The 25,841-nt window shown below is 45.2% G+C and overlaps 1 protein-coding gene across 2 annotated transcripts in view; it reads right to left on the bottom strand.

The window, feature by feature from the left end:
* Positions 1 to 19,461, bottom strand: part of kank1a (KN motif and ankyrin repeat domains 1a) — a 218,026-nt gene extending 198,565 nt beyond the window's left edge. For both annotated transcript variants that reach the window (XM_084338250.1, XM_084338249.1), the window contains exon 1: positions 19,259 to 19,461. The gene's annotated coding sequence lies outside the window, so the exon portion shown is untranslated. The remainder of the gene's footprint in view (positions 1 to 19,258) is intronic.
* Positions 19,462 to 25,841: the final 6,380 nt, after the last annotated feature.

The following is a 25,841-nucleotide window of genomic DNA, read 5'->3' as shown; positions in this document are numbered from 1 at the left end:
TTCCGTTAGAATAATTTTTTTTGCCTGATAGGCAGGCTATATAAAGAATGACATCCTCAAGGCATGTAGATTTATAATATTTTAACTTAAAACTAGGCTACTTTTGCGTATAAAGTCATTATATTCCAAATAAAATAAGTCCCGAGTCCGTGCTGCTCCCATTGCAAACAGCCGGGCTGGATGCTGGATTTTGCTAGAAGCATATGTAGCTGCAGAGCCGCAGAGCCAGCGGCGCTTTCAGGTCTGGTCACAGCTTTCAGCCGTTGGGTGGGGGGGCGCTGTTGAGCGGACCTGACCTGAAAGCGCCGCTGGCTCTGCGGCTCTGCAGCTGCATTCGCAAATCCACTGCTGCCTGCAGCCGTCCTCCCGGCTCCCGCTGCAGCCGTCGTTATCATAACACTACACGCATATCATAATGTTTACAGCAAACTGTAGTTGATCACCAGGTATGTTTTATTAACGTAGAATAATTCATATAAGAAAAACGATAGGGACATCTCTTACCTTTCTCCACTGGTTAAAAATGCCAGGAACTGAAATTGAAACTTGCTGTGCGCGCGGTGATATGTGTTTATTATGAAATGACAATTGCGTGTTGACACGCCCACTGCGCGAAGCCTCCTAAATAACTTTTTCCAGTTTGCACATATCTATTATCTATGACTAATTCTATCTATTTTTAGGGGCAAATGCGATTGAAATAGTCGCGCTGTGGTTGCATGACGTCATTGCTATTTTAGAGCTACTCTACCGGTTACACGGTATAGTCAAAATCCATACCGTAGAGCAAATTAATACCGTTTATACCGTATACCGTTTATACCGTCCACCCCTACCCCACACTACTATAACCGTGGCCTCAGAATTCACGCCACACACCCACTCGGCACGTAAACTATAAAATAGCGCCGTGCATGCTAATTATCCTAGCCAGCCTTGTTTACTACTTGAGTCCTACCTCTCTACCCAGAGGTGCACCGCGGGTCTCCTTCCGCTGTCGGCCATCTCCTTCACTGATTGGTTGTTAGTGCGTGTGCTCATATCCAAGCTTGGAAAATCGATATATCGAAACTTTGCGACCACGTTTCATGTTTATTTCGAGGAAATAATTTATCGCAATAGTTATCGTTATAGTTTTATCGCCCAGCCCTAGCTCAACATGAAACAATAAGCAATTAATCGTACATTTTCGTTCACTGAGGAACTACACTTCACTTTGGCGCTGCTGACTGACGTCACCACAGCGTAGAATCAGTGCCGTCTGGGAGAAATGCAAGGCCCAGTGCGAGATTTAAACGCGAGGCCATTTTTTAAATAATAATAAATTTATTAATTAATTAAGAGTTTTTCTTTTTTGGGCATACAGTCAACGTATTCTTAAATAATAGCGCTGCCCGAGGCTGGGCATATACAGTCAACGTATTCTTAAATAATAGCGCTGCCCGAGGCTGGGCATATACAGTCAACGTAATATTAAAAAAAAAATCACTCACCATTGAAGATACTTCTATACGTGGGAGGAAAGTGTTACTCCTTCAGTTGCAGCTGGAACACACCCAAGTCTGACAGAAAGTAACGTCAGCTAGTAGTAGCTGGCAGTCTCCATCCCCCCTGGCTGAGCTAAACACCGACTGGGATGAGTTGCATTAGCTACTGAATTGCTTAAAGGGATATAAGTTAAAGGAAAACAAGCGACCCTTTTCCCCGGTGCACGGTTGTGCTGAGAAGCCCGGAACTGCTACGTGAGAAGGTTTAAGCCATTCCGTCGTATCTTCGTTTTAGTCCAATAACGGCGGCTAGCTGTGTGTGGCTAGCTCCTGGCTAACGGCGGCTAGCTCCTGGCTAACGGCGGCTAGCTCCTGGCTAACGGCAGCTAGCTGTGTGTGGCTAGCTTGTGGCTATCAGCGGCTAGCTCCTGGCTAACGGCGGCTAGCTGTGCTGTGTGTGTGTGGCTAGCTCCTGGCTAACGGCGGCTAGCTGCGCTGTGTGTGCGTGTGTGGCTAGCTCCTGGCTAACGGCGGATAGCTGCACTGTGTGTGTGTGGCTAGCTCCTGGCTAACGGCGGCTAGCTGCGCTGTGTGTGTGTGTGTGGCTAGCTCCTGGCTAACGGCATGGCTTCTCCTACCATTGTTATGTTTCAAATTCAAGTTTCTTTAATAGTTGTCATACAGAAGTACAGAATACTTTCATACAAAATGCTTCTTACTGTTACGCTCCAGAGACTGTGCTAGACAAGATAGTATCAAATAACATAGTATAGCATGTAATTTAGAAGTAGAAAATGAGGTCACAGTGTTCAGTATAGACATATGTACAATGTTCGATGCAGAATAGACGTAACTGAGTTACCATATAATATACAATACTATGCAGTGTACTAATGTACAGTACTATATAGTGCAAAGCAGAAATGGGATGAGGTACAATTTAGGTACAATTTACAGTAAGGTGTACGAGTTGTAGTGCAATCCTTCATCAATAAATATAAAGTGTGGGGAGTGGGTGCTACAGTGTGTTTGTTTAAAGTGGGTGTGTGCTATAAAGTGTGTGGAGTGGGTGCTACAGTGTGTTTGTTTAAAGTGAGTGTGTGCGTGTGGATGTGTGTGCTATGTGCGTTTGATGGTTGTTGTTGTGTAGTGTTCATTGTTCGTTTAGCAGCCTGATGCCGATGATACTCAACTCTTCCTCTCCTTCCCTCGGCCTGTCTGACCAACATCTCCGCCTGGATGACGACCAACCACCTCAAACTAGGGCTGGGCGATATGGAAAAAAATCATATCGCGATAACGATATGATAATTTTATTTTATTTCTCGATATCGATAATTATCGAATTGTTATAATTTTTTTTTTTTTTTTTTTTTTTTTTTTTTAACAACAGATGTATGTTTATTTTGGAGCAATTCTTTGTCATTGCCGCCATCTTTAGTGTTACATCCCCTCACACTCCAGTTCTCAGGCTGCAGCTGGTTTAAAAGCTAAAGTAAACCGGCTTCTCTGCTGGCTGTGGCTCCAGAGGAGTTGAACAGTTCTGGCTCTGCTAGTTTATTTTCGATCTTTTGGCGCTTTTTTGGTGGACAAACCACCACACATGTGCACTGTGACTCGTGACTGGAGTCTAGTTCTGCTAGCACACATAGCCTACTGTGTACAGACGGTTTCAAAATGTATTTTAAATTAGAAAGCAAACAAAATAAATGGACAAGAGAAAAAGAAATCTGAATTTGGTCAGTATTGTCATTTGGACAAGCAAAGCCATTACTTTAAGTTGCAGGCAAGAAAGACAAGTCTGTCCACTGTCTCTGGTTTTAAAACTGCCCTGTTGCAGGTTAAAAAAAAAAAAAAAAAAAAAAAAAAAACGATTTTTCGTTTTTTTTTTAATTTCGATATTCGATATCGATTATTAAAATATATCGCGATATTTATCGTTATCGTTATATCGCCCAGCCCTACCTCAAACTGAACCTAAGCAAAACAGAATTGCTCCACCTGCCGGCCAAATCCTCCCCCCTGACCGACCTTTCCATCACAGTCGAGAATGCAGCTGTGACCGCGTCCCCGAACGCCAAGAACCTTGGTGTTGTCCTCGACGACCAGTTGAACGTCTCTGCTCACATCGCAGCGACAACCAGAACCTGCCGATTCCTCCTGAGCAACGTCAGAAGGATCCGCCCCTTCCTGACAAAAGAAGCCACCCAACTCCTCGTCCAATCAACAGTCATCTCCCGCCTCGACTACTGCAACGCACTGCTCGCTGGCCTCCCGGCCACTGCCACTAAGCCTCTTCAACTCATTCAGAACGCTGCGGCCCGCCTGATCTCAAACCTACCGAAGTCGGCCCATGTCACCCCACTTCTTAGGGACCTGCACTGGCTCCCCATTGCTGCACGAATCCGCTTCAAGGCCCTCGACCTAGCATACCGTGCGGCAAAGGGAACCGCTCCCGCCTACCTCCGGTCAATGGTCTCTAACTACACACCCTCAAGACCCCTACGCTCTGCATCTTCTGGCCGCCTCAGACCTACTCCTATCCAAGCTCCGGGAGGGTTATCAAAGAGAAGTCGCCTATTCTCAGTCCTTGCCCCACAATGGTGGAATGAACTACCCACCCCAGTTAGGACAGCCGAAACACGTCCAATCTTTCGCAGGCGACTAAAGACGCACTTCTTCAACCATTATCTGAATTAAAAAAATTAAAAAAAAAATCTAACCCTAACTAACTGTACTGTCATGCACTTGTCCTAATAAACTAACCTACACTGTAGCACTCAACACTTTGATGAACATTGTTGCTCAGCTGATAGAGCTGTGCCCTTCCTGATGGCTTGTCGTACAGAACTTGTAAGTCACTTTGGATAAAAGCGTCAGCTAAATGACTAAATGTAAATGTAAATGTAACGGCAGCTAGCTGCGCTGTGTGTGTGTGTGTGTGGCTAGCTCCTGGCTAACGGCGGCTAGCTGCGCTGTGTGTGTGTGGCTAGTTCCTGGCTAACGGCGGCTAGCTGCGCTGTGTGTGCGTGTGGCTAGCTCCTGGTTAACGGCGGCTAGCTGCGATGTGTGTGTGTGTGGCTAGCTCCTGGCTAACGGCGGCTAGCTGCGCTGTGTGTGTGTGTGTGGCTAGCTCCTGGCTAACGGCGGCTAGCTGTGTGTGGCTAGCTCCTGGCTAACGGCGGCTAGCTCCTGGCTAACGGCAGCTAGCTGTGTGTGGCTAGCTTGTGGCTAACGGCGGCTAGCTCCTGGCTAACGGCGGCTAGCTGTGCTGTGTGTGTGTGGCTAGCTCCTGGCTAACGGCGGCTAGCTGTGCTGTGTGTGCGTGTGTGGCTAGCTCCTGGCTAACGGCGGCTAGCTGCGCTGTGTGTGTGTGGCTAGCTCCTGGCTAACTGCGGCTAGCTGCGCTGTGTGCGTGTGGCTAGCTCCTGGCTAAGGGCAGCTAGCTGCGCTGTGTGTGTGTGGCTAGCTCCTGGCTAACGGCGGCTAGCTGCGCTGTGTGTGTGTGGCTAGTTCCTGGCTAACGGCGGCTATCTACGCTGTGTGTGTGTGGCTAGCTCCTGGCTAACGGCGGCTAGCTGCGCTGTGTGTGTGTGGCTAGCTCCTGGCTAACGGCGGCTATCTGCGCTGTGTGTGTGTGGCTAGCTCCTGGCTAACGGCAGCTAGCTGCGCTGTGTGTGTGTGTGACTAGCTCCTGGCTAACGGCGGCTAGCTGCACTGTGTGTGTGTGTGGCTAGCTCCTGGCTAACGGCAGCTAGCTGCGCTGGTGGATGTCCAGTAGAATCTCTCCCCGACTGAACGTTCTAACACGCAACACTTTCTTCAGTCCATCTGCCGAACATCCTCTTCGTATACTTGGTATTGATAAGCTTACGGCATGCGGCGTTATTTCTTCTGCTCCGGTGCAATATTGGTATTTCACGTTTTCAAAAGTAGGATGCTCTTCTCTTGGCCAAGACGTCCACTCGCTGAAGAGACCCCGTACGCGTGTATATTTTTCCTAACGGACTTTCACTTCCGCGATCTGATTGGCCGCTGACGTTTCTCTCGGCACCAATCGTGTTACGCCTAGTTATGCCTCTAACAGCCTGCTAGCTAGCTAACGCCTAGTTCTATCACTGGTTAAGCTTGGCGACTCTTTCGAAGTTGGTTAAGGTTAGAGTTTGGAATCAGGGCTGGTGGTCTATCGCCCTGCTCTAAGACAAACTCTAACCTTAACCAACTTCGAAAGAGTCGCCAAGCTTAACCAGTGATAGAACTAGGCGTCACGCGATTGGCGCTGAGAGAAACGCTTAGTGGCCAATCAGATCGCGGAACCCGAACGCGGAAGTGAAAGTCTGTTAGGGAAAATATACACGAACCCCGTACCTGTGCTGTGGCTCGTCTATACTTTCCGTAGCCGCATTTCTGCAGGACGCTCTCTGATTGGCCGACGCCAGTTTCTACACTGGTTAGGCTTAGGCACTCTTTCGAAGTAGGTTAAGGTTAGAGTTTGTCTTAGAGCGTGACGGCAACGGTTAAGCTTAGGCACTCTTTCAAAGTTGGTTAAGGTTAGAGTTTGTCTTAGAGCATGGCGATAGAACGCCAGGTAGTTTGCAGGCTGTTCGACGCGGAAATGGGCAAAGACACAGCTCGTCACGCGATTGGGCAAACATGTCAGTGGCCAATCAGAGAGAGTCAGTCAGTGGCCAATCAGAGAGCGTCCTGCAGAAATGCGGCTACGGAAAGTATAGACGCTGCTGTGGCTCCTCGTGGTGGGTGATAATATAGTTCCTCTTCACATATCCGACTACCAGACCGACGCCAACCAGCTCCCCCTAGTGTTAGTCCTCCCACGATGCTTTGCCGGGCACAAAAGTAAACGGTCCATTGAAAACAATAGCATATATCTGCAGAGCCCGGAACAAGTCAGACACATTGACGTGTCTACACACTATTCTACAAACGTGTCTAATGTGAAATATATAAGCATGTAAGCAAAACTAGATTTTAGGGCAGTGATGAAAAGTGATTGTTAACATTCTATTTATTTTTAGTAAAAAAATATAAATCTTTATTATTATTATTTTTTTTCGAGAGAGACCCAGTGCGACCGCACTGCTCGCACATCACTAGCGGCGGCCCTGCATAGAATCCTGGCTTTAGTCGCAGACCTAGGATCAGATTTCCCTTACATTCCATAACCTTAACAATTCGTACAATGGGAAAATAACTGACCCTGAATCTGTGGCTAGTGTCTGTTTCACCCAACACTAGTGATGCACGATATATCGGCCGCCGATATAATATCGGCCGATATGGCCGTTTTTTACACATCGGTATCGGTCCGATATCAAGATGGGGCCAATATTAAAAAAAAAATTAAATAAAAAAAAAAATCGTTTTTTATTTATTTTTTTTATCTTTATTTTTCTTTTTACATGTTTTGGCCTTAAATAGTTTCAAAATATCTGTCATTTCTGAAAATAAGTTACAAAAGTTTTTAAAAAATGCGTTTTGGAAAATAGCTCTTTATTTGATTATCATAAAAAAGTGTTTTCTATACAGAGATATCGACATCGGTAAATATCGGTATCGGCCAGAACAGCAATATTAACACTTTAACTGCCGAAAACGCCGGAACTCGTCATTCCCCGCCATGCTCAAGTTGCAGCGGACGCCGGAACTCGTCTTTGATATCAATATTTCAAAAATCTGTGATCGGAATCATATTTTCCATCCGGAGCCCTTGACACACAGTTCTGATCTCCTCTCAATCCTCTAGCGGTTCAAGACCGCCATCTGGTGGCCGATCGGCAGATCGAAACCGGATGTCAACCTTTAACCCGGTAGGACTCACTCCATATGGGGTCCGGGCACTCGCTAATGCTAGAGAGACTCCGTCTTCACACAGTGAACATCGATCGGTGGAAATAACTCGAAAAAACAACATGATTTGGACGTATATACTATTATACAACCTGGAAATAGATCGGGCATTTCTACATCCCATAATAGAAAAAAATCTGTTCCACGCTCATCTGCCAGCGGCGCGAGGAAGCCACGGTAAGATTCAGCGTTATATTCTAACGTGTTCTTTACTAACTGCTCTGATGAACATATGACCCACTCTGGATGAATCATCTAACGCTGCCCACGGAATTATAAACGATCCCCCGCCCATCCGGTCATCGTAGAAACTTCTAGAAGTACGTCAAATTGAAATTTTTGATCTCGCACAGATTCCTACCAAACTGTATTTCATCATCAATATAATGCATTTGGGGCTATAAATTACGTTCTGGAGAAAGCTGCAGAAAGAGATGAAAACACTTATACTTTAGACAATATTTTAGTATGAATATGTGAATGAAAAAGTGTAACGTTGCTACACCATGAACAATACATATAGGACCTTGAATGGGCCCTAATAATGGCAATCTAGCAATAGAATTTAAAAAGTTATAGCCCTGCAAAGAAGGGGAACTTCTCCATGTTAAATAGAGCTGGCAACGGATGGTATATCATGAATTTAACCTTAGGCAATCAAAGTGTTAATATCGGTTATCGGTATCGGCCACAATTTTCACATCGGTGCATCACTACCCAACACTAGTGCTCTGATGACCATAACCATCTATCTCTATAGCCAACCACCATTTTTTAAAGCCACAACCATTTGTATTTATAATTTAAATCATATAACGTTAATTCGCTGCATATTAAATCACTGTAAATACTAATGTAAATCATTGTTTCATTCACTGATGAAACTAAAGATCTGTAACCGTCTTTTGAGATATTCCCTGTGTTCATAGTCATATCACATAATTTTCTGTGGGACTTGAAAGATGAGTCCGAATGCTCAAAAACCCTGGCAGAGGCTGCAGACTGTTCTATAGAAACTCTGGCGGTCAATGTACTATATTTATATAGCACCTTTTATACATGGATTGCAGCTCAAAGTGCTTCACAGCAAATAGCATAAAATGAACATGGGCATAAAATGTTTGTGCATACCGTTAGTGTTGACAGAATAAAAGCAATGCATAAAGTGCAGACATAAGAATAGGTATAAAAATACAATAAAAGTCGTGCAATGTAGAAAGTGCAGACATAAGAATAGGCATAAAATAGGTACAGTAAGTACAGTGTTGCTTGAAAGTATGAAATAATAATAGAACAATTGTTATTCAATATAGAAGATTTTGAATGCATCAGGAGGGGATCTTTAAAACAATTTGGGGGAGGGGGTAATTTCATGGTATCAAACATGTGGAGTCCCCCATTTCTACTGGCTCTTTTGGGGGAAGAGAGCCCTCATTCAGGCAGGAGCTCGCCAAGCCCTTGTTTGGAGTCCAAAGCTAGACGGGTCTCGTTTCCACCAGCGAGGATTCCAAACAAACGGACAGCGGCCAAAACAGCCACTGCATAGCAAGGCCAGATTAGATGTACAAACAGCTCCCGACAGGCCAGCCGGCTGGAAGTCATTGGTCTAAACAAATATCGTAGCGATTTAGTCACAGAGGGGAGAGAGGCAAAGGCAGAGAGAGAGAGAGAGAGAGAGAGAGAGAGAGAGAGAGAGAGAGAGAGAGATAGAGAGAGGAGAGGTGACATGTCTTAAAAGTGGAACCTAAGCTTTGATCAGTAATTGACTAGGAGGAAGAGAGACGTGTGTAGGGGGGGGGGGGGTCTCGGGCAGGCAGGTGTTATGGTAATTGACAGAGCTCTGCCATATGTCCCACAGGAGCTGGCCTGAAGCCCCATGCGTACCCAAAATATGCTGCTAAGCCTGATGTACCAAGCAACGCCAGGCTGTACTTGGACTGGACCTGCTTAGGATACCTCTGTTCATTAGCGCTGGGGAAAACAGCAAACCAATGGAATGTTGTGTTGTTGACCACACAACCATGAGCAGATCATACACTAAGCTAGTTACAGTGAAGTTAACACAGCTCTGATTTGCTTGAGGTTTTTTCTACTTTTAACATGGCTCAGGCCTAAAGAGGCTTGAAGGCTCAGCTACTTTCCCCCTCAGATAAAAAGAAAAGTTGGGAGTTACAGATTTAAAATGCTCAATGACCAAACTGCCTATTTTGTTTCAAAGTGTGCTGAACATACTGAAAGTAGGTTGCAATCTATTTTTCACACCCAATTATTTTCAATCCCCAAGAGCAACTTCAAAAGAACTCCAGAAACTGGAGAACACAGGTCTATGATTTGGTGCAAACACAAATCCAAAGTACATTTCTTGGGAGGGTTCGGTTATGGTTCACGTTGCCAACTAACAACACGTTCTAAACCATGTGATCACACTGGTCAGACTTTTATTGTGTCACGATTCCTTTTGAATCCTAACAAACATAATATGTGAACAAAGATAATGTTGTGATCTCCAGTTTGGCTGCACAGGCATTATGTAGTACACATTTTCAAACTCACTGTTGGCGATTAATTATGCGCTACAGTCACCTGCATTAAGCATGGGACTTGCCATATATTTTGCGTCACAACATAATTTTGCAGCAGTGAAAATGCGCAATTGTCTTTTCCTGCTTTTGGTTTGATTGCTTTCCTCAAAATGTTATTGCACCAGGGTTTACTTGAAGCGGATCGAGACCAGGACCAGGGTGAGGCCACCTCAAACAGGCGGACCAGAGTGTGGTTGTTTGGTGTGTGGACCCACATTTGACTTTGGTGTTCACAACATCCCAAACAGACCACTTTGTTGCTTACTTTCATTACTAAAAGTCAGATAGTGGAAGCTAGTTGGACATTATGAAGCAATCAAAGCAATGCTCCATTTGTCATCTCCCACCCTCCTGAGCAATGGTCCATTTGTCATCTAAACATCCTCCTGAGCTCATATAAAAGCACTGGAGCACTCATCTCTGCTATTCCACTCCAACGACCACCACTAGGCTTGGGCGGTATGACGGTATACCAGGATATTTCGAAATCCCGCCGGTATGATTCTCAATACCGTGACGTCACAGACTACTATTACACTGACACGGAGTTGATTGTAGTGCACAGCACGCGCCAGCAGAGGGTTACGTGTCTAATTGTCTATCGTTCTGGGAGCTAACGTTAGTACCTGGCTGGTGCGGGCTAACTGGCTATCGTTCTGGGAGCTAACGTTAGTAGTACCTGGCTGGTGCGGGCTAACTGGCTATCGTTCTGAGAGCTAACGTTAGTAACTGGCTGGTGCGGGCTAACTGGCTATCATTCTGAGAGCTAACGTTAGTAGTACCTGGCTGGTGCGGGCTAACTGGCTATCATTCTGGGAGCCAACGTTAGTAGTACTAGGCTGGTGCGGGCTAACTGGCTATCGTTCTGGGAGCTAACGTTAGTAGTACTAGGCTGGTGCTGGCTAACTGGCTATCGTTCTGGGAGCTAACGTTAGTAGTACTAGGCTGGTGCGGGCTAACTGGCTATCGTTCTGGGAGCTAACATTAGTAGTACCTGGCTGGTGCGGGCTAACTGGCTATCGTTCTGGGAGCTAACGTTAGTAGTACTAGGCTGGTGCGGGCTAACTGGCTATCGTTCCGTGATTTGTTTACTTGGTAACACGGGTTGCTAAGGAATTTAGGTTCGAGGTTGAAGAAAGTGCACTTTTAGGTTGAAAAAACGGCCCTAATGTCAACGTGTTTCAATATAAGCGTTATGTATGGTGATAACGAGTATATTGTTAGCTCCGCCCGCCCCCCCGCTTAGAGGGGGCGGGCCAAATTCCGTTTTTTCCGTTTTGATATTTCAGAATTTTGTATTTTGCTTTGTACGCTCATTTTACCATCAGAAATAGTGTCTAATAAGTGGGAATGAATAAATGTCCACAATTTAATAAGATATAACAGTCCATTTAATAGGGCTGTCTTAAATACTTCGAAGCTTCGAAGCTTCGTTCGATGGACATGGGATTCGAATATGAAAATGAAAATGAAAGTCATACCGTCATGATACCCATACCGGGATATTGATACCGCCCAAGCCTAACCACCACCAGTTTCTCATACTGGGTTGGGGTTTAAGTTACGTTTGAGGGAAGATTTGTCAGTTTGGTTTAACCAGCTGCAGGGTAGTGCCGTTTGTAGTTGAACTATACCCAAGTATAGAATAATGGATTTGGGGGATTTGCCAAATGAACCATAATGGTTGGCAAAGACTTTCATGAAGCAGTTGTCAGGGATCTCAAATCCCTCCTCTGACAGATTGTTTGTCTCTTAAAGAGATAGTAGAGATCCCTCTGGGCGGGCGGGAGATGAAGAGGGTAGAGATCCCTCTGGGCGAGCGGGAGATGAAGAGGGTAGAGATCCCTCTGGGCGAGCGGGAGATGAAGACGGTAGAGATCCCTCTGGGCGAGCGGGAGATGAAGACGGTAGAGATCCCTCTGGGCGAGCGGGAGATGAAACGGGTAGAGATCCCTCTGGGCGAGCAGGAGATGAAGAGGGTAGAGATCCCTCTGGGCGAGCGGGAGATGAAGACGGTAGAGATCCCTCTGGGCGAGCGGGAGATGAAGAGGGTAGAGATCCCTCTGGGCGAGCGGGAGATGAAGAGGGTAGAGATCCCTCTGGGCGAGTGGGAGATGAAGACAGTAGAGATCCCTTTGGGCGAGCGGGAGATGAAGACGGTAGAGATCCCTCTGGGCGAGCGGGAGATGAAGAGGGTAGAGATCCCTCTGGGCGAGCGGGAGATGAAGAGGGTAGAGATCCCTCTGGGCGAGCGGGAGATGAAGACGGTAGAGATCCCTCTGGGCAAGCGGGAGATGAAGACGGTAGAGATCCCTCTGGGCGAGCGGGAGATGGCCGTTGTTAGTCAGTCAGTCAGCTATTAACCTGCTGGTAATCTGCCTCACATTGCTATGCTAAAATTACTATGAAATTACTCAATTGGACACTGGACAGTGACCCAGATTCTCCATCCTCCCCGCTGCTATAAAAACATTCAGTTCAGCACATCAGCCCTCCTTCAGTTCCCGGTAGCCTCCTTCAGTCACCCCCCCCCCCCTAGCCCAAATCTCCGCCCTGTGTGATATCGTCAACTATTCTGATCCTAAGATTCACAACAGCCACAGAGCCACCTGACTGGATCAGGACAAAGAAGAAAAGGAAAGGTCTGGTAGACGATGTTAGGAAGCTTCTAAATGAGTCCTTGTTGAAAAGTTGTGTGGGTGTCTTGTCTGCCTGCACCATTGTCTCCAGATATGTCCTCAGTCTACACCACCGCCTGTAATGTCCTCTACACCACTGCCTGTAATGTCCTCTACACCACCGCCTGTACTGTCCTCTACACCACCGCCTGTACTGTCCTCTACACCACCGCCTGTACTGTCCTCTACACCACCGCCTGTACTGTCCTCTACACCACCGCCTGTAATGTCCTCTACACCACCCTCTACACCAGGGCTATTCAACTGGCGGCCCGCGGGCCAGATCCGGCCCGCGGGATGATTCTGACCGGCCCGCCAAAGATTACATGATAATAATTTTTTTTTTTTTTTTTTACTTTTTTCTTTTCATGTCAACGTTAACACGCACAATTTAGCCAAAAGTCACTCAATTAATGACAGATTTCATTGATAAATTGAGGGAAAACTTTGCAAGTCGATTTGATGAATTTGACATGTCCAGAGAATTGATGCATTTTGTGAGCAACCCATTTGCCAATGTAGCTGCTATTTCCACAAAAGCACAAGAGTTCCTTGCATCACTTCACATTGATGAAGGTCTCCGGCAACTTGAAATAATTGACATGCAAGCATCATCTGCTCTGAAGCAGGCACTTGAGAATGAATCCACCACAACATTTTGGATAAAGTGTATTCATGTCAAGACATTCCCCAAAATAAAAACGCTGGCAATATCTGTGCTAACAATGTTTGGCTCAACATACACCTGTGAATCCAGTTTCTCTCACATGAATGCCATTAAAACAAGCAACCGTGCCCCTTGACAAATGAGCATTTGCATTACTGTTTGCGGGTAGCCCTCACTTGTCACTTCCTATGAACCCTCTTTCTCTGCCATTGCCCAGTCAAATAGTGCAATCGCTCTCATTAGATGTGTGTATGCAGGGGCGTAGCTGGGGGGGGGGGGGTAGCTTAGGATGATTCCAAGGGCTGGGGGGGGGCCCAACATTTTTTTTTTTTTTTTTTTTTTTTTTACTAGACATCACTCACGTGTATTATTGATGCTCTCATTGATACTATGTTTGTTTCTGAAGTGTGTGTGTGTGTGTGTGTGTGTGTGTGTGTGTGTGTGTATATAGAGAGAGAGGGGGGGCTTTGGTAGACTATTGCATTGGTCCATTCATTGAAGATGAACGCAATGCGACATCCTTTACTAGGCTCACCCACCAACAGTGCAGGTGCTGAACTGCTGATCCGAATGTATAGGTAAAAACCATATTATGCGTTTTCATCAATAAAAAAATGGCCAAACAAAATTCCGCTTGCGCGCTTACGCACGCTCGCATTCACTGGGGGCCTACAAATAAATTCTTTCATGGGGCCCAGAATCTGGAGCTACACCCCTGTGTGTATGTAGGCTAGGCCTGTCTGCCCCCCACCCCCCTGATGTTTGAGAGTTAAGAGTGGACAATAAGTGCTAATAAGATGCTGTGATTTGCTGTTGTTGCACAGACATGAAGCACTTTTTCATAAGCTCAGCTGCACTATAAATGTGTTTTTTTGTTCAAGTGTTGATGTTAGAATGTTCAGATGCACATCATGAACTTTTTTGTTTTTTATTTTATTTTTATATTGAAATGTTGAAGAGGAGATGTTGCAGTTGTTGCACAGTCATAAATGAAGCACTTTCTGCTGGAGATGTTGCAGATGTGGCACATAAATGAAGCACTTTTTTTTGAAAAGTATACTACTTTTGCAATGTAGTTAAATAAAAGTTGTGAAAATGTGGTTGCGTGTTGTGTCAAGTGTACATATATTCATAGCACGGGGAGGCGCCGTGGCAGTCCGGCCCCTGGCCCCTTGGGTTTCTGACAATGTGGCCCCCTGAACAATTTAGTTGAATAGCCCTGCTCTACACCACCGCCTGTAATGTCCTCTACACCACCGCCTGTAATGCCCTCTACACCACCCTCTACACCACCGCCTGTAATGTCCTCTACACCACCGCCTGTAATGTCCTCTACACCACCCTCTACACCACCGCCTGTAATGTCCTCTACACCACCGCCTGTAATGTCCTCTACACCACCGCCTGTAATGCCCTCTACTCCACCCTCTACACCACCGCCTGTAATGTCCTCTACACCACCGCCTGTAATGTCCTCTACACCACCGCCTGTAATGTCCTCTACACCACCGCCTGTAATGCCCTCTACACCACCCTCTACTAGGGCTGGGCGATATAACGATAAATATCGCGATATATTGTAATAATCGATATCGAATATCGAAATTTTAAAAAAAAATCGAAAAACCGTTTTTTTTTTTTTTTTTTTTTTTTTTACCTGCAACAGGGCAGTTTTAAAACCAGAGACAGTGGACAGACTTGTCTTTCTTGCCTGCAACTTAAAGTAATGGCTTTGCTTGTCCAAATGACAATACTGACCAAATTGAGATTTATTTCTCTCTTGTCCATTTATTTTGTTTGCTTTCTAATTTAAAATACAGTTTGAAACTGTCTGTACACAGTAGGCTATGTGTGCTAGCAGAACTAGACTCCAGTCACGAGTCACGGTGCACATGTGCGGTGGTTTGTCCACCAAAAAAGCGCCAAAAGATCGAAAATAAACTAGCAGAGCCAGAACTGTTCAACTCCCCTGGAGCCACAGCCAGCAGAGAAGCCGGTTTACTTTCGCTTTTAAACCAGCTGCAGCCTGAGAACTGGAGTGTGAGGGGATGTAACACTAAAGATGGCGGCAATGACAAAGAATTGCTGCAAAATAAACATACATCTGTTGTTAATAATTTTTTTTTTTTAAATATATACTTATAACAATTCGATAATTATCGATATCGAGAAATATGATAACATTATCATATCGTTATCGCGATATGATTTTTTTCCATATCGCCCAGCCCTACCCTCTACACCAGGGGTTCCCAAACTGTTTTTTCTTTTTTTTTGCCATGTGACCGATTTTTTAAGCCAAATATCACTTCAATCCTATTAAGTTAGTTCAAGTTAGTTATTCATTTATATGTGCTATTTATGAGAGGGCTAACTTGTTGCAAAATAATAATGATAATAATAATAGCCTCATTAAAATACTATTGTTGCTTCGGTTGTTTTCAGCGTTTTATGTGCATAATCTGTTATTTAGTTTGAAATGTTCGTTGAAATAAGTAGATTTTTCGTTTTTGTTTATTTATTAAGTTAATATAAAACCATATAGTCACATTATAGAATACAATAGAATAGAATTTTAGAATACAACTAGAAACACTGTCCTGGCCTGCTTCTAAGTTCAGTGGCCTGACAAAAATAAATAAAAATAAAAATAGATTTTTTTTTAATCATCTCACGGCCCTCCCGTTGCTGCTCGCGGCCCACCTTTGGGTCGCGACCCCGACTTTGGGAACCACTGCTCTACACCACCGCCTGTACTGTCCTCTACACCACCGCCTGTACTGTCCTCTACACCACCGCCTGTACTGTCCTCTACACCACCGCCTGTACTGTCCTCTACACCACCGCCTGTACTGTCCTCTACACCACCGCCTGTAATGTCCTCTACACCACCGCCTGTAATGTCCTCTACACCAGTGATTCCCAACCTGGGGGTCCGCCAGAGGGCGCAGGGGGTCCGCCAGACCACAGATGATTTGAGTTTCTTTTTTTTTATTTTTTTATTTCAGAGAAATATTTAATTAGCATATTTTTATCATCAGAAGCATGAATAGTCTCTCCACTACAATAAAAAATAAAGATAAATAAATAAACATCTAGACATGATTTTTGAACGTTAACAGTAGGCTACCGGGTAGCCGCTAAAACGCGAATCAGTTGACTGTATCACTTTCCGTAGCTAGCCTAGCACGCTAGTTAACTTTCTCGGCTCGTCTGCAGTCAGCCGCCAGAGGCGAAAATGTGTGACAAACGAAAAGGAGATGACGGCAGCTCATCTGCAAAAAAAGTTAGGACCTACAGCAATCGCAAAAATGACATCACCATGGGCTTCACTGAGGGACCAGACAAACGACCTGAGTGTGTGATTTGTGGAGAAAAGTTGGCAAACTCGAGCCTGAAGCCCAGCAAGCTGAAGAGACATCAGGCGTCTAAGCACCCAGAAACCGTTGGGAAGGATCCGGACTTTTTTCGGAGGAAAGAACAGTCTCTCAAGGCGAACAAGCCTGTTGATGTGAGAGTAGCATGGAGCAGGCGTGGCAGTGATTTACAGAAGGCTACCGAAGCCTCCTTTGAGTGTTCGCTTTTAATTGCAAAAGCAAAGAAACCGCACAATATTGGCGAGCAGCTCATCAAACCAGCCTGCATCAAAATGGTTGAGAAACTGTGCGGCCCACAGGTGGTGGATAAACTAAAATCAGTACCACTCTCGAACAATGTAGTGAAAGACCGAATTGATAAGATGTCAAGTGATTGCGAGCAGCAGCTGTCAGAAAAGCTTAGAAAGGGTCCATTTGCCATATAACTTGATGAAACTACAACTGTCGCAGACGAGGCTGTGCTCATCGTTTATGTGCAGTATATCGAAAATGAGGATCTGAAGCAGGACATTCTCATGTCAGTCAACCTTACTACCACCACTCGAGGTGAGGATATTTTTACTGCAGTGGATTCTTACTTCATTCAACATAAATGCAAACCGTTCACCATTAGGGCCTGATTTGAGAGGATGAATACAGGATTTGAATATTGGCCAACATTTTGAAATACATATGGTGCAAGATGAGATTTGTTGATTGAAGGCACAAGTCAAAGAAGCATAGTGGGTCTAATTATGATGCATATGCCTGTGTATAAGCAGTTTGTTATTAAAATGACAAAAAAAAGTATTAAAATGACAAAAAAAAAGTATTTTATGGTATTTTATTAGGAGGGGGGTCCAGGAATTTCATCAGATATGTTTGGGGGTCCCTGGGGGGAAAAAGGTTGGGAACCCCTGCTCTACACCACCGCCTGTACTGTCCTCTAGTCTACACCACCGCCTGTACTGTCCTCTACACTCCCGCCTGTACTGTCCTCTACACCACCGCCTGTACTGTCCTCTACACCACCGCCTGTACTGTCCTCTACACTCCCGCCTGTACTGTCCTCTACACCACCGCCTGTACAGTCCTCTACACCACCGCCTGTACTGTCCTCTACACCACCGCCTGTACTGTCCTCTACACCACCGCCTGTACTGTCCTCTACACCACCGCCTGTACTGTCCTCTACACCACCGCCTGTACTGTCCTCTACACCACCGCCTGTACTGTCCTCTACACTCCCGCCTGTACTGTCCTCTACACCACCGCCTGTACTGTCCTCTACACCACCGCCTGTAATGTCCTCTACACCACCGCCTGTACTGTCCTCTACACCACCACCTGTAATGTCCTCTACACCACCGCCTGTAATGTCCTCATCTACACCACCGCCTGTAATGTCCTCATCTACACCACCGCCTGTAATGTCCTCATCTACACCACCGCCTGTAATGGCCTCTACATCTACACAATTGTCTGTAATGTCTCACAGTTGATGACAATCCCTTTCACTGCAGTATAAAAGAGGCTTTTGTTGCAGGGAGTGGGAGGAACAGTGGCTTCAACTCTACATCATAACACCAGGGCCCGAGGTGGAGATTCAAGACAAATACCCCCCCCCCCCTTTTTTTATATAAAAAATTAGTATGGGTGACAGCTCCCGAATCTACCTGGGGTATGATGGATTCGACGATATAGCATTTGTTAAATTAGCGGTGTGGCAATTTGATACTGCAATATATTCACAATTCACTTTTTATTTGACTAGTCAAAGGCTGAAAGACAAAATACTAAACAAAATGCCAAAATCAATTGGTTAAAAGTAATTTAAAACAGCCACCAAATTAAATTCAAGGCCTTTCAGACTTTAAAAAGTTTTAGGCAGTCTGTTCATGACTTATTTACATTTTCAAGATAATCTAACAAGACTTCATCATTTCATTAAAATCGTTGGAACTATTACCGTTTTGAAATGATTGAGGTATATTAATCTACATAATGTCCCACACAACCATTAATGAGAAGTCCACAATGGCAGAGTAATGACAAGGCAACAGAAAGGGCGAATGACAAACACGGTCTTGTGATGCAGAAAGAAAGTTATCCCCTTCAGCAAAAGCAGCAGCCCATTTAGTTCAGTAGTAAGCTTGCCCATGAAAGAAATCACTTATTGGTGTGCAGCCTACCATGGTGGTCTTTTACAACTGAATAGGCTAAAAGACACCTTTCCACAACAACGCTGCGTGTCCTGCACGGTGAGTGCGTGTCCCCTACACCATGCTATAATGCTATAAAGATATAATGATGACCAGCACCTGTTTAAGTCACCGAAATATACCGAAAGACATGGAAAATTGTATGTTTCAGTCCGACTATCTATTGACCGAGATGGAGAGACAACAAGCCTATAAAACCTGCAACGTCGCATTATTATTCTGATGGTCGTTGCGGGACGTCCCGATAATGAGCGATCATGCATTTAGACAACTTGTTGTGAACAACCGCAGGGTGTTGTATCGTGTTCACACGCAGAACACACTCATGTAATTTCCCATCAGGTGAAAATAATACATATTCTGGATAAAAATCATAAATTGAGGTCTGAAGAACTTACCCCGAGGCAACTGTTTCCCAGTCAAACAATTAGACTCCTCTTCTTGATTGCGAATTCAGCCACTTGTGTCTATAAACTAAAATAACTTATTTGCAACCAAATGATACGTGAATGAAACGCGCGGTTGAACGGGGTGTTTTGAATGGGACACTTTGCTGGGCAACAACACGTTCACGCTCCGCTTCTCGCGCGTCTCGTCTCCTTCGACGCGCTTCTAGTTGTGTCCCTTCAGCAAGTTCTTAACCCGCGCTCATGCGCACTTGATGCTCCCAAGCTGCGTTCCTCCCATTGTGGAGGTCAGAGGTCAGATCAGGTAAACACTATAGAGCAGGTAAAGACTCCAGCCCCGGGAGCGTGCCGAGACGGGCCCCTAAACCTGGAACGTGAACACATGAAGCAGAAGCTGCAGAACAGAACAATTTAAATGTCAATTATTAAAAATCTGTGTGAAAGTTGCAGGTGTATGGTCCTTAAAAGTAGTGAAGGGGGGGGGGGGGGGGTCAAAATGTGTCCCAAGTATTTTGTGCATCTCGTGAATGAATGAATGAATGAAAAGTTTATTTAACAGATTGCAGAATGGGTACAATACAGTACAGCTCAATACACACAATTGTTAAGGGGATGCAGACCAGAGAAAGACTTTTGTCTTGTTTACATCAGGGTCCCCCATTTTCAATTCATAGTGATCATCGTTCTAACTTAGATAAAAGGTCAATAAAACTAAAGCCACCAGACGACTTAGGAAATGCATGATTCAGGGCGCCACACTGTCACGGGGGTTGAGGAGGAGATCATCTAGATGTGGTTGGTACATCGACCCAAAAAACCTGTTGAATATGAGCTGCTGTGCCCTTGACGTCGCCCTCTTCCATAACGTAGATACTGGAAACCCGAGACGAGAATGTACTTGCCCGGCAACAATAGTCTACTGTCAATCGCTTGTCGTCTTGCACATTATAGTTCAGCGTTGCTGTCCACCCGCTGTCCCTGTGACGTCATTGCATCATGTGTATTCAAGTTTGTTTTGCTAGGAGTTCCCTTTAAGTGGGCGAGTGAAGACCGCCATCTGGTGGTTCTGATTGAAACGATTGAAAAAATACACACAATTGTTAAGGGGATGCAGACCAGAGAAAGACTTTCGTCTTGTTTACATCAGGGTCCCTCATTTTCAATTCATCATAACGTATGACATACATGACATACAGATAGACAGTACTGCTACATCTATACATTTATGACATACCAGATTTACAAATACAGTACTGTTTGTGATACAAAAAGAGTAAAAAAAAAAGAGAAGAGAGTATATACATTTGACGAAGAAACTGTACATTGTAGGAGGTGGGGTGGGGGGACTGTACATTGGAGGTGGGTGGGGGGGGATGGGTAGGCAGGGGGGGTAACTGTACATTGGATTATCGACAAAACCTTACTAGGTCCAAGAAGAGGGTCTTGTGTATTACTGGGTTAGGACATTTACTGTACATTGGAGGGGGGGTTGGGTTAGGGTATTTACAGGGGCCAGTTTCGAATTGCAGTCTCCCGTAGGTGCTCCTTGAGAGTGGTTTTAAAAGTGGGTAGTGATTCACATTCCTTTACATGTTTGGGTAGGGCGTTCCACATTGATGTGGCATAATTGCAAAACGTGTTTAGTCCCTTGTTTGAGCCGAATCTGGGTTTAACATGATTTGTTGAGCTCCCTCTGGTGTTGTGGCTGTGGTATTAACTGACCTTTGGGAAGTATTTCGACATGTACATGGGTACCTTAGTCGTGTAGTGTATCTTGTAGACCAGGCCACTAGTCTTGTTGCTCAGCTTAATTAGACTTGCTCATATATATTGACACTAGTCTTGTTGCTCATGTGACGGATCATACTGGTCTGCGTTGTGTTTGATGTTAAATGTTAATGTCCCGAGGGGGAGTCGAACAGGGGGCTCCCGCGTCCGCGGGCGACGACACAGGCCGCTGCACTAAGAAGTGAATTCACTCCTAACTACCGTACCTATGCGTCTATTAACCCTGTTATGAGGAAGTGAGTTTAACTTACCAGCCCGCACTGCCACAGTCACTCGTCAACACACCTGTTTCCGTGACTGTGGACATACCCACAGGCTTCCCCGTTACACTCACCTCCCTAAACTCACGCCCCTCAGGACATCCGGGTCACGGCACCACTGTGACGGATCATACTGGTCTGCGTTGTGTTTGATGTTAAATGTTAATGTCCCGAGGGGGAGTCGAACAGGGGGCTCCCGCGTCCGCGGGCGACGACACAGGCCGCTGCACTAAGAAGTGAATTCACTCCTAACTACCGTACCTATGCGTCTATTAACCCTGTTATGAGGAAGTGAGTTTAACTTACCAGCCCGCACTGCCACAGTCACTCGTCAACACACCTGTTTCCGTGACTGTGGACATACCCACAGGCTTCCCCGTTACACTCAGCTTAATTAGACTTGCTCATATATTGACACTAGTCTTGTTGCTCAGCTTAATGAGACTTGCTCATATTCACACTTGTCTTGTTGCTCAGCATAATGAGACTTGCTCATATATATTGACAATAGTCTTGTTGCTCAGCACTTGCTCATATATATTGACTGATTGATTTATTGATTGATTGAAAATTGTATTAACAGATTGCAGAATGGGTACAATACAGTACAGCTCAATACACACAATTGTTAAGGGGATGCAGACCAGAGAAAGACTTCAGGGTCCCCCATTTCCAATTCATCGTAAATGATGACACTAGTCTTGTTGCTCAGCTTAATTAGACTTGCTCATCACAGACAAGATATATGTAGCCAATTACTTAAACATTTTCTTCACAAACATAGCCACAACACTGGTAAACAAACTACCCTCCCACTCAGGGCATTATGGGGTAGAACACATAGTAGCGTCCGCAAAGACGACTTCAAACTGGAAATGGTAACAACAGATGAGGTACTCAAAAAACTGAGCGCCCTCCAACCTGACAAGGCCACTGGCCATGACAACATCCCCTCCAAGGACTTCAAAATTGGGAGAGTAACACCCCTGCACAAAAAAGGCAGTAAATTAGACCCAGGCAACTACCGCCCTGTTTCTATCCTTACCTCCATCTCGAAAGTCATGGAAAAAATTGTATACGAACAGGTCGAAAAATACCTTGTGGAAAAAAATCTAATCTACGAATTCCAATCTGGCTTCAGAACATCCCACTCCACTGACACATGCCTTCTCTATTTAAACGACCACATCAAACAAGAGGTGGACGCGGGCAAATACTGCGGCATGGTCATGCTGGACCTACAAAAGGCCTTCGACACAGTCAATCACACCATTCTGATTGACAAGCTAAAAGCAATTGGTTTTGATAGTCTATCAGTGAGCTGGATGCAATCCTACCTGGAGGGGAGAGAACATGTAACCCAGGTTTCAGATTCATAACTATTTAAGTTATAAGAACATAAATAGTTAATGCCATTGAATAAGAACATAAATAGTTAAGGCTATTATGTAGGAACATAAGTAGTTAATATTATTGGGTACCAAGTCCCTTTGAATTACAGCATTGCCCTTTAATTTGCGTCATGACGTGAGTGAGATAGATGTCGCGACAGCCACGTTTTGCTTTACGGTGCGCACTCCTTGCCTTACAGCGTCTCAACGTTACAGAGTCTCGCGATGCGCAGATGCAGACACAATCCCCGTAGATTCAACACGCAGTTGAACAGAGCTAGATAACGAGATGAGATAGCATGATAAAACCAGTTATCAAACAGTTATAAAAGATTCCCCCAGTTGCAAAACCGAAGAAGCGTTGCAGTTAAAGTAGCCTGCGGTTTTGGCCAGGTTTTTCTAGCACCCCGTTCCACCCTGGGAGCAGTTCCAGGAGTCCAGACCACCCATCACCACGTGTGCCCACGAGGGGACGAGGCGGTGTGCCGGACGATGCAAGATGGCGAGCCAACCCACTGAACCTCTGATATAGCTCAAGGCTAATGCCAGCCTGATTCGAATACCCCTGTTGCCCAACTCCTGTTACCTCAACAGTCCGGTAGGATTGAACTGACTGAACTTGAATCATAAGAACTTCCACGGATTGAACTGACCTGAACACAAGGACATTCCAAGGGCTTCGACCCCGTTCACCTTTTGTTACTTTGATATTGTATTTTGTATTTGATTTGATTTAATTTGATATATGGGTACACTAGAATCAAGAAGAGAGACTTAAAGGGTAATTACACCCAGTAAGCTACTTGAACCACTGATAAGATACTTGAACTATTGATATTCTCCTATAAGAAGGGAGACTTATAGGGTAAATACGCCCAGTAAGATACCTGATCTACTGATGTTCTCTTGTAAAGAGGTTTAAATTAATATGTTTAGACATTTACCTAGTGAAATGATAAACTGAAATAGAGTTTACTGATGATAAAAGGATACATCCAATATCCAACCTTGAACCTAGCTTTTAGCTAGAGATAACCTCAGAGACGTCTGAACCAAACCTAATGTGTTGATCTAATCAATCTAGGACTTGATATCGAACTAACCCTCCTTAAAGGAGAGGTTATTGAAAGAACCTAGAAGGGATACTTCACCACTACCGTTTACGTCTGTATGTATTATGTATGTCTAGCTAGCGGGCATTGAATAAACACCGGTTATTGTTATAATTCTGTCTCAGGTCCACTATTCTTAAATTGTGCATATTACTCCTCTCCTCGTTTCGTACCTAGAACTGTGCCCGTGGCGAACAGCTGTTACAAGTAGGTGACACAAGTGCTACATACATTTCGCGAGCCAGCCAGGAGGAGTATATCACAATTAAGAGGACCAGTCTTAAGTCAGAAACTTAAATAGCGTGTAGCGATGGACGTAGTTCAAACTATCAGTGTGAAAATCCCTAATTCAGTCATAGTCAGCGGTATAACCGATATTACCACTGACGATGAACTGAATGACTTTCTGGTGAAACACGGCTCCATTCGGAGAAAGCTCCTCGTAGACCCTTCCGAGTCAGAGCCAGAACCATGTGTTATTATAGAAAATACGAAAGTAACGAAGCCGTGCAAGCACTTTCCAATTACCGACTAAACACGGCCAACGCTAGTTACCTCATTAGAGACTGCACAGACTTATCTCTCAGACCTAAAAGAGATAGCGAAACTGAGTGGCGAAGACCTCGCGGAAGTCCTCAGGAGAGAACTCTCCACCATCGGCGACGGCCTCACCCTGAACGATCCTGAACCCCAAACTGACAAAGAAACAGGTGGGGAATTATTCGACGAAGAAGCAGGTGGGGAATTATTCGAAATGGCAGACCAACATGTTGCAGAGGCTGCAACACAAGCTAGCCCCTCACCCAGAACAATCCCAGGGCAGCAAGTCCGACAAGAGCACAGCCAGTCTCCTTCACCAGCGCGCTCTCAAGAGAATGCACAACCTGCTCTGAGACTCTCCGATGCCAACCCACCTGAGGTGCAAAAGATGATTGTGGAGCACGTAGTGCGAAGCGAAGACTCAGCCATGCACAGCCAAGCATCACTGAGACTCAGACTCTTCTCTGGGCGAAGACCTCGGCCCGACAGAGAAGTAGACTACGAGACATGGCGTTCCAATGTGGGGCTTCTTCTCAAAGACACAAAATTCTCTGATCTACACAAGTCCCGGAAACTCCTAGATAGCCTCATGGCACCCGCCATTGACATCATAAGACACCTGACACCTGAATGTCCCCCAGGAATGTACCTGGAGATCCTCGACTCCGCCTTCGGAACCGTCGAAGATGGAGATGACCTTTTTGCAAAGTTCCTCCATACAATGCAAAACAATGGAGAGAAACCTTCAGCTTACCTTCCACGACTACAGGTGATGCTGAACACCACCTACAGAAGAGGAGGAGTAGCTGCAACCGACCTTGATCAGCAACTTCTAAGACAATTCATCAGAGGCTGCTGGGACAACACCATGATAACCGAGCTGCAGCTAGAACAGAGGAAGAGAAACCCACCTACCTTTGCAGAGTTCCTCCTGTTACTCCGCACAGCAGAAGACAAGTGCTCTTCCAAAGAATGCCGCATGAGACAGTACCTCAACGTTTCAAAGCCAAGGGTATCGAGTAACTACCAGGGCATCTGGGACCAATGCGAAGAGGAATGCACTTCACAGCCGATTCGGACACCAGCTCCGAAGTCCAAAGTTTAAAGGCTCTAGTTGCAGACCTACAGACACAGCTCACAAGAATACTGAACAACAACAAGAGAAGACAAGCGAGGCCAGCTCCCAAGCAAGAAGCCCCGGCATCAGTTAAACCGAAGCCGACGACTGACAGAGGTTCTCCCAAGTCCCAAAAGTCAGAGACTCCAAACCCAAAGAACTACACAAGCAATAGACCAAGACCCTGGTATTGCTTCAGATGTGAAGAAGATGGACACATAAGACCCCACTGCGAGAGTGAACCAAACCCCTCTCTGGTGGTCTCGAAAAAGAAATTACTAGAGGAGAAACAGCATGCATGGGACGCTGAAAACAAAGCCTCCAAGCCTGATTTAAACTAAAGACAGTTTCTGCTGAGGGACAGGC

The sequence above is a fragment of the Notolepis coatsorum genome (genome assembly GCF_963971535.1).
Source record: "Notolepis coatsorum genome assembly, chromosome: 2".
In the NCBI taxonomy this organism is placed as follows: domain Eukaryota; kingdom Metazoa; phylum Chordata; class Actinopteri; order Aulopiformes; family Paralepididae; genus Notolepis; species Notolepis coatsorum.
This window is presented reverse-complemented; position numbering and strand designations above follow the sequence as displayed.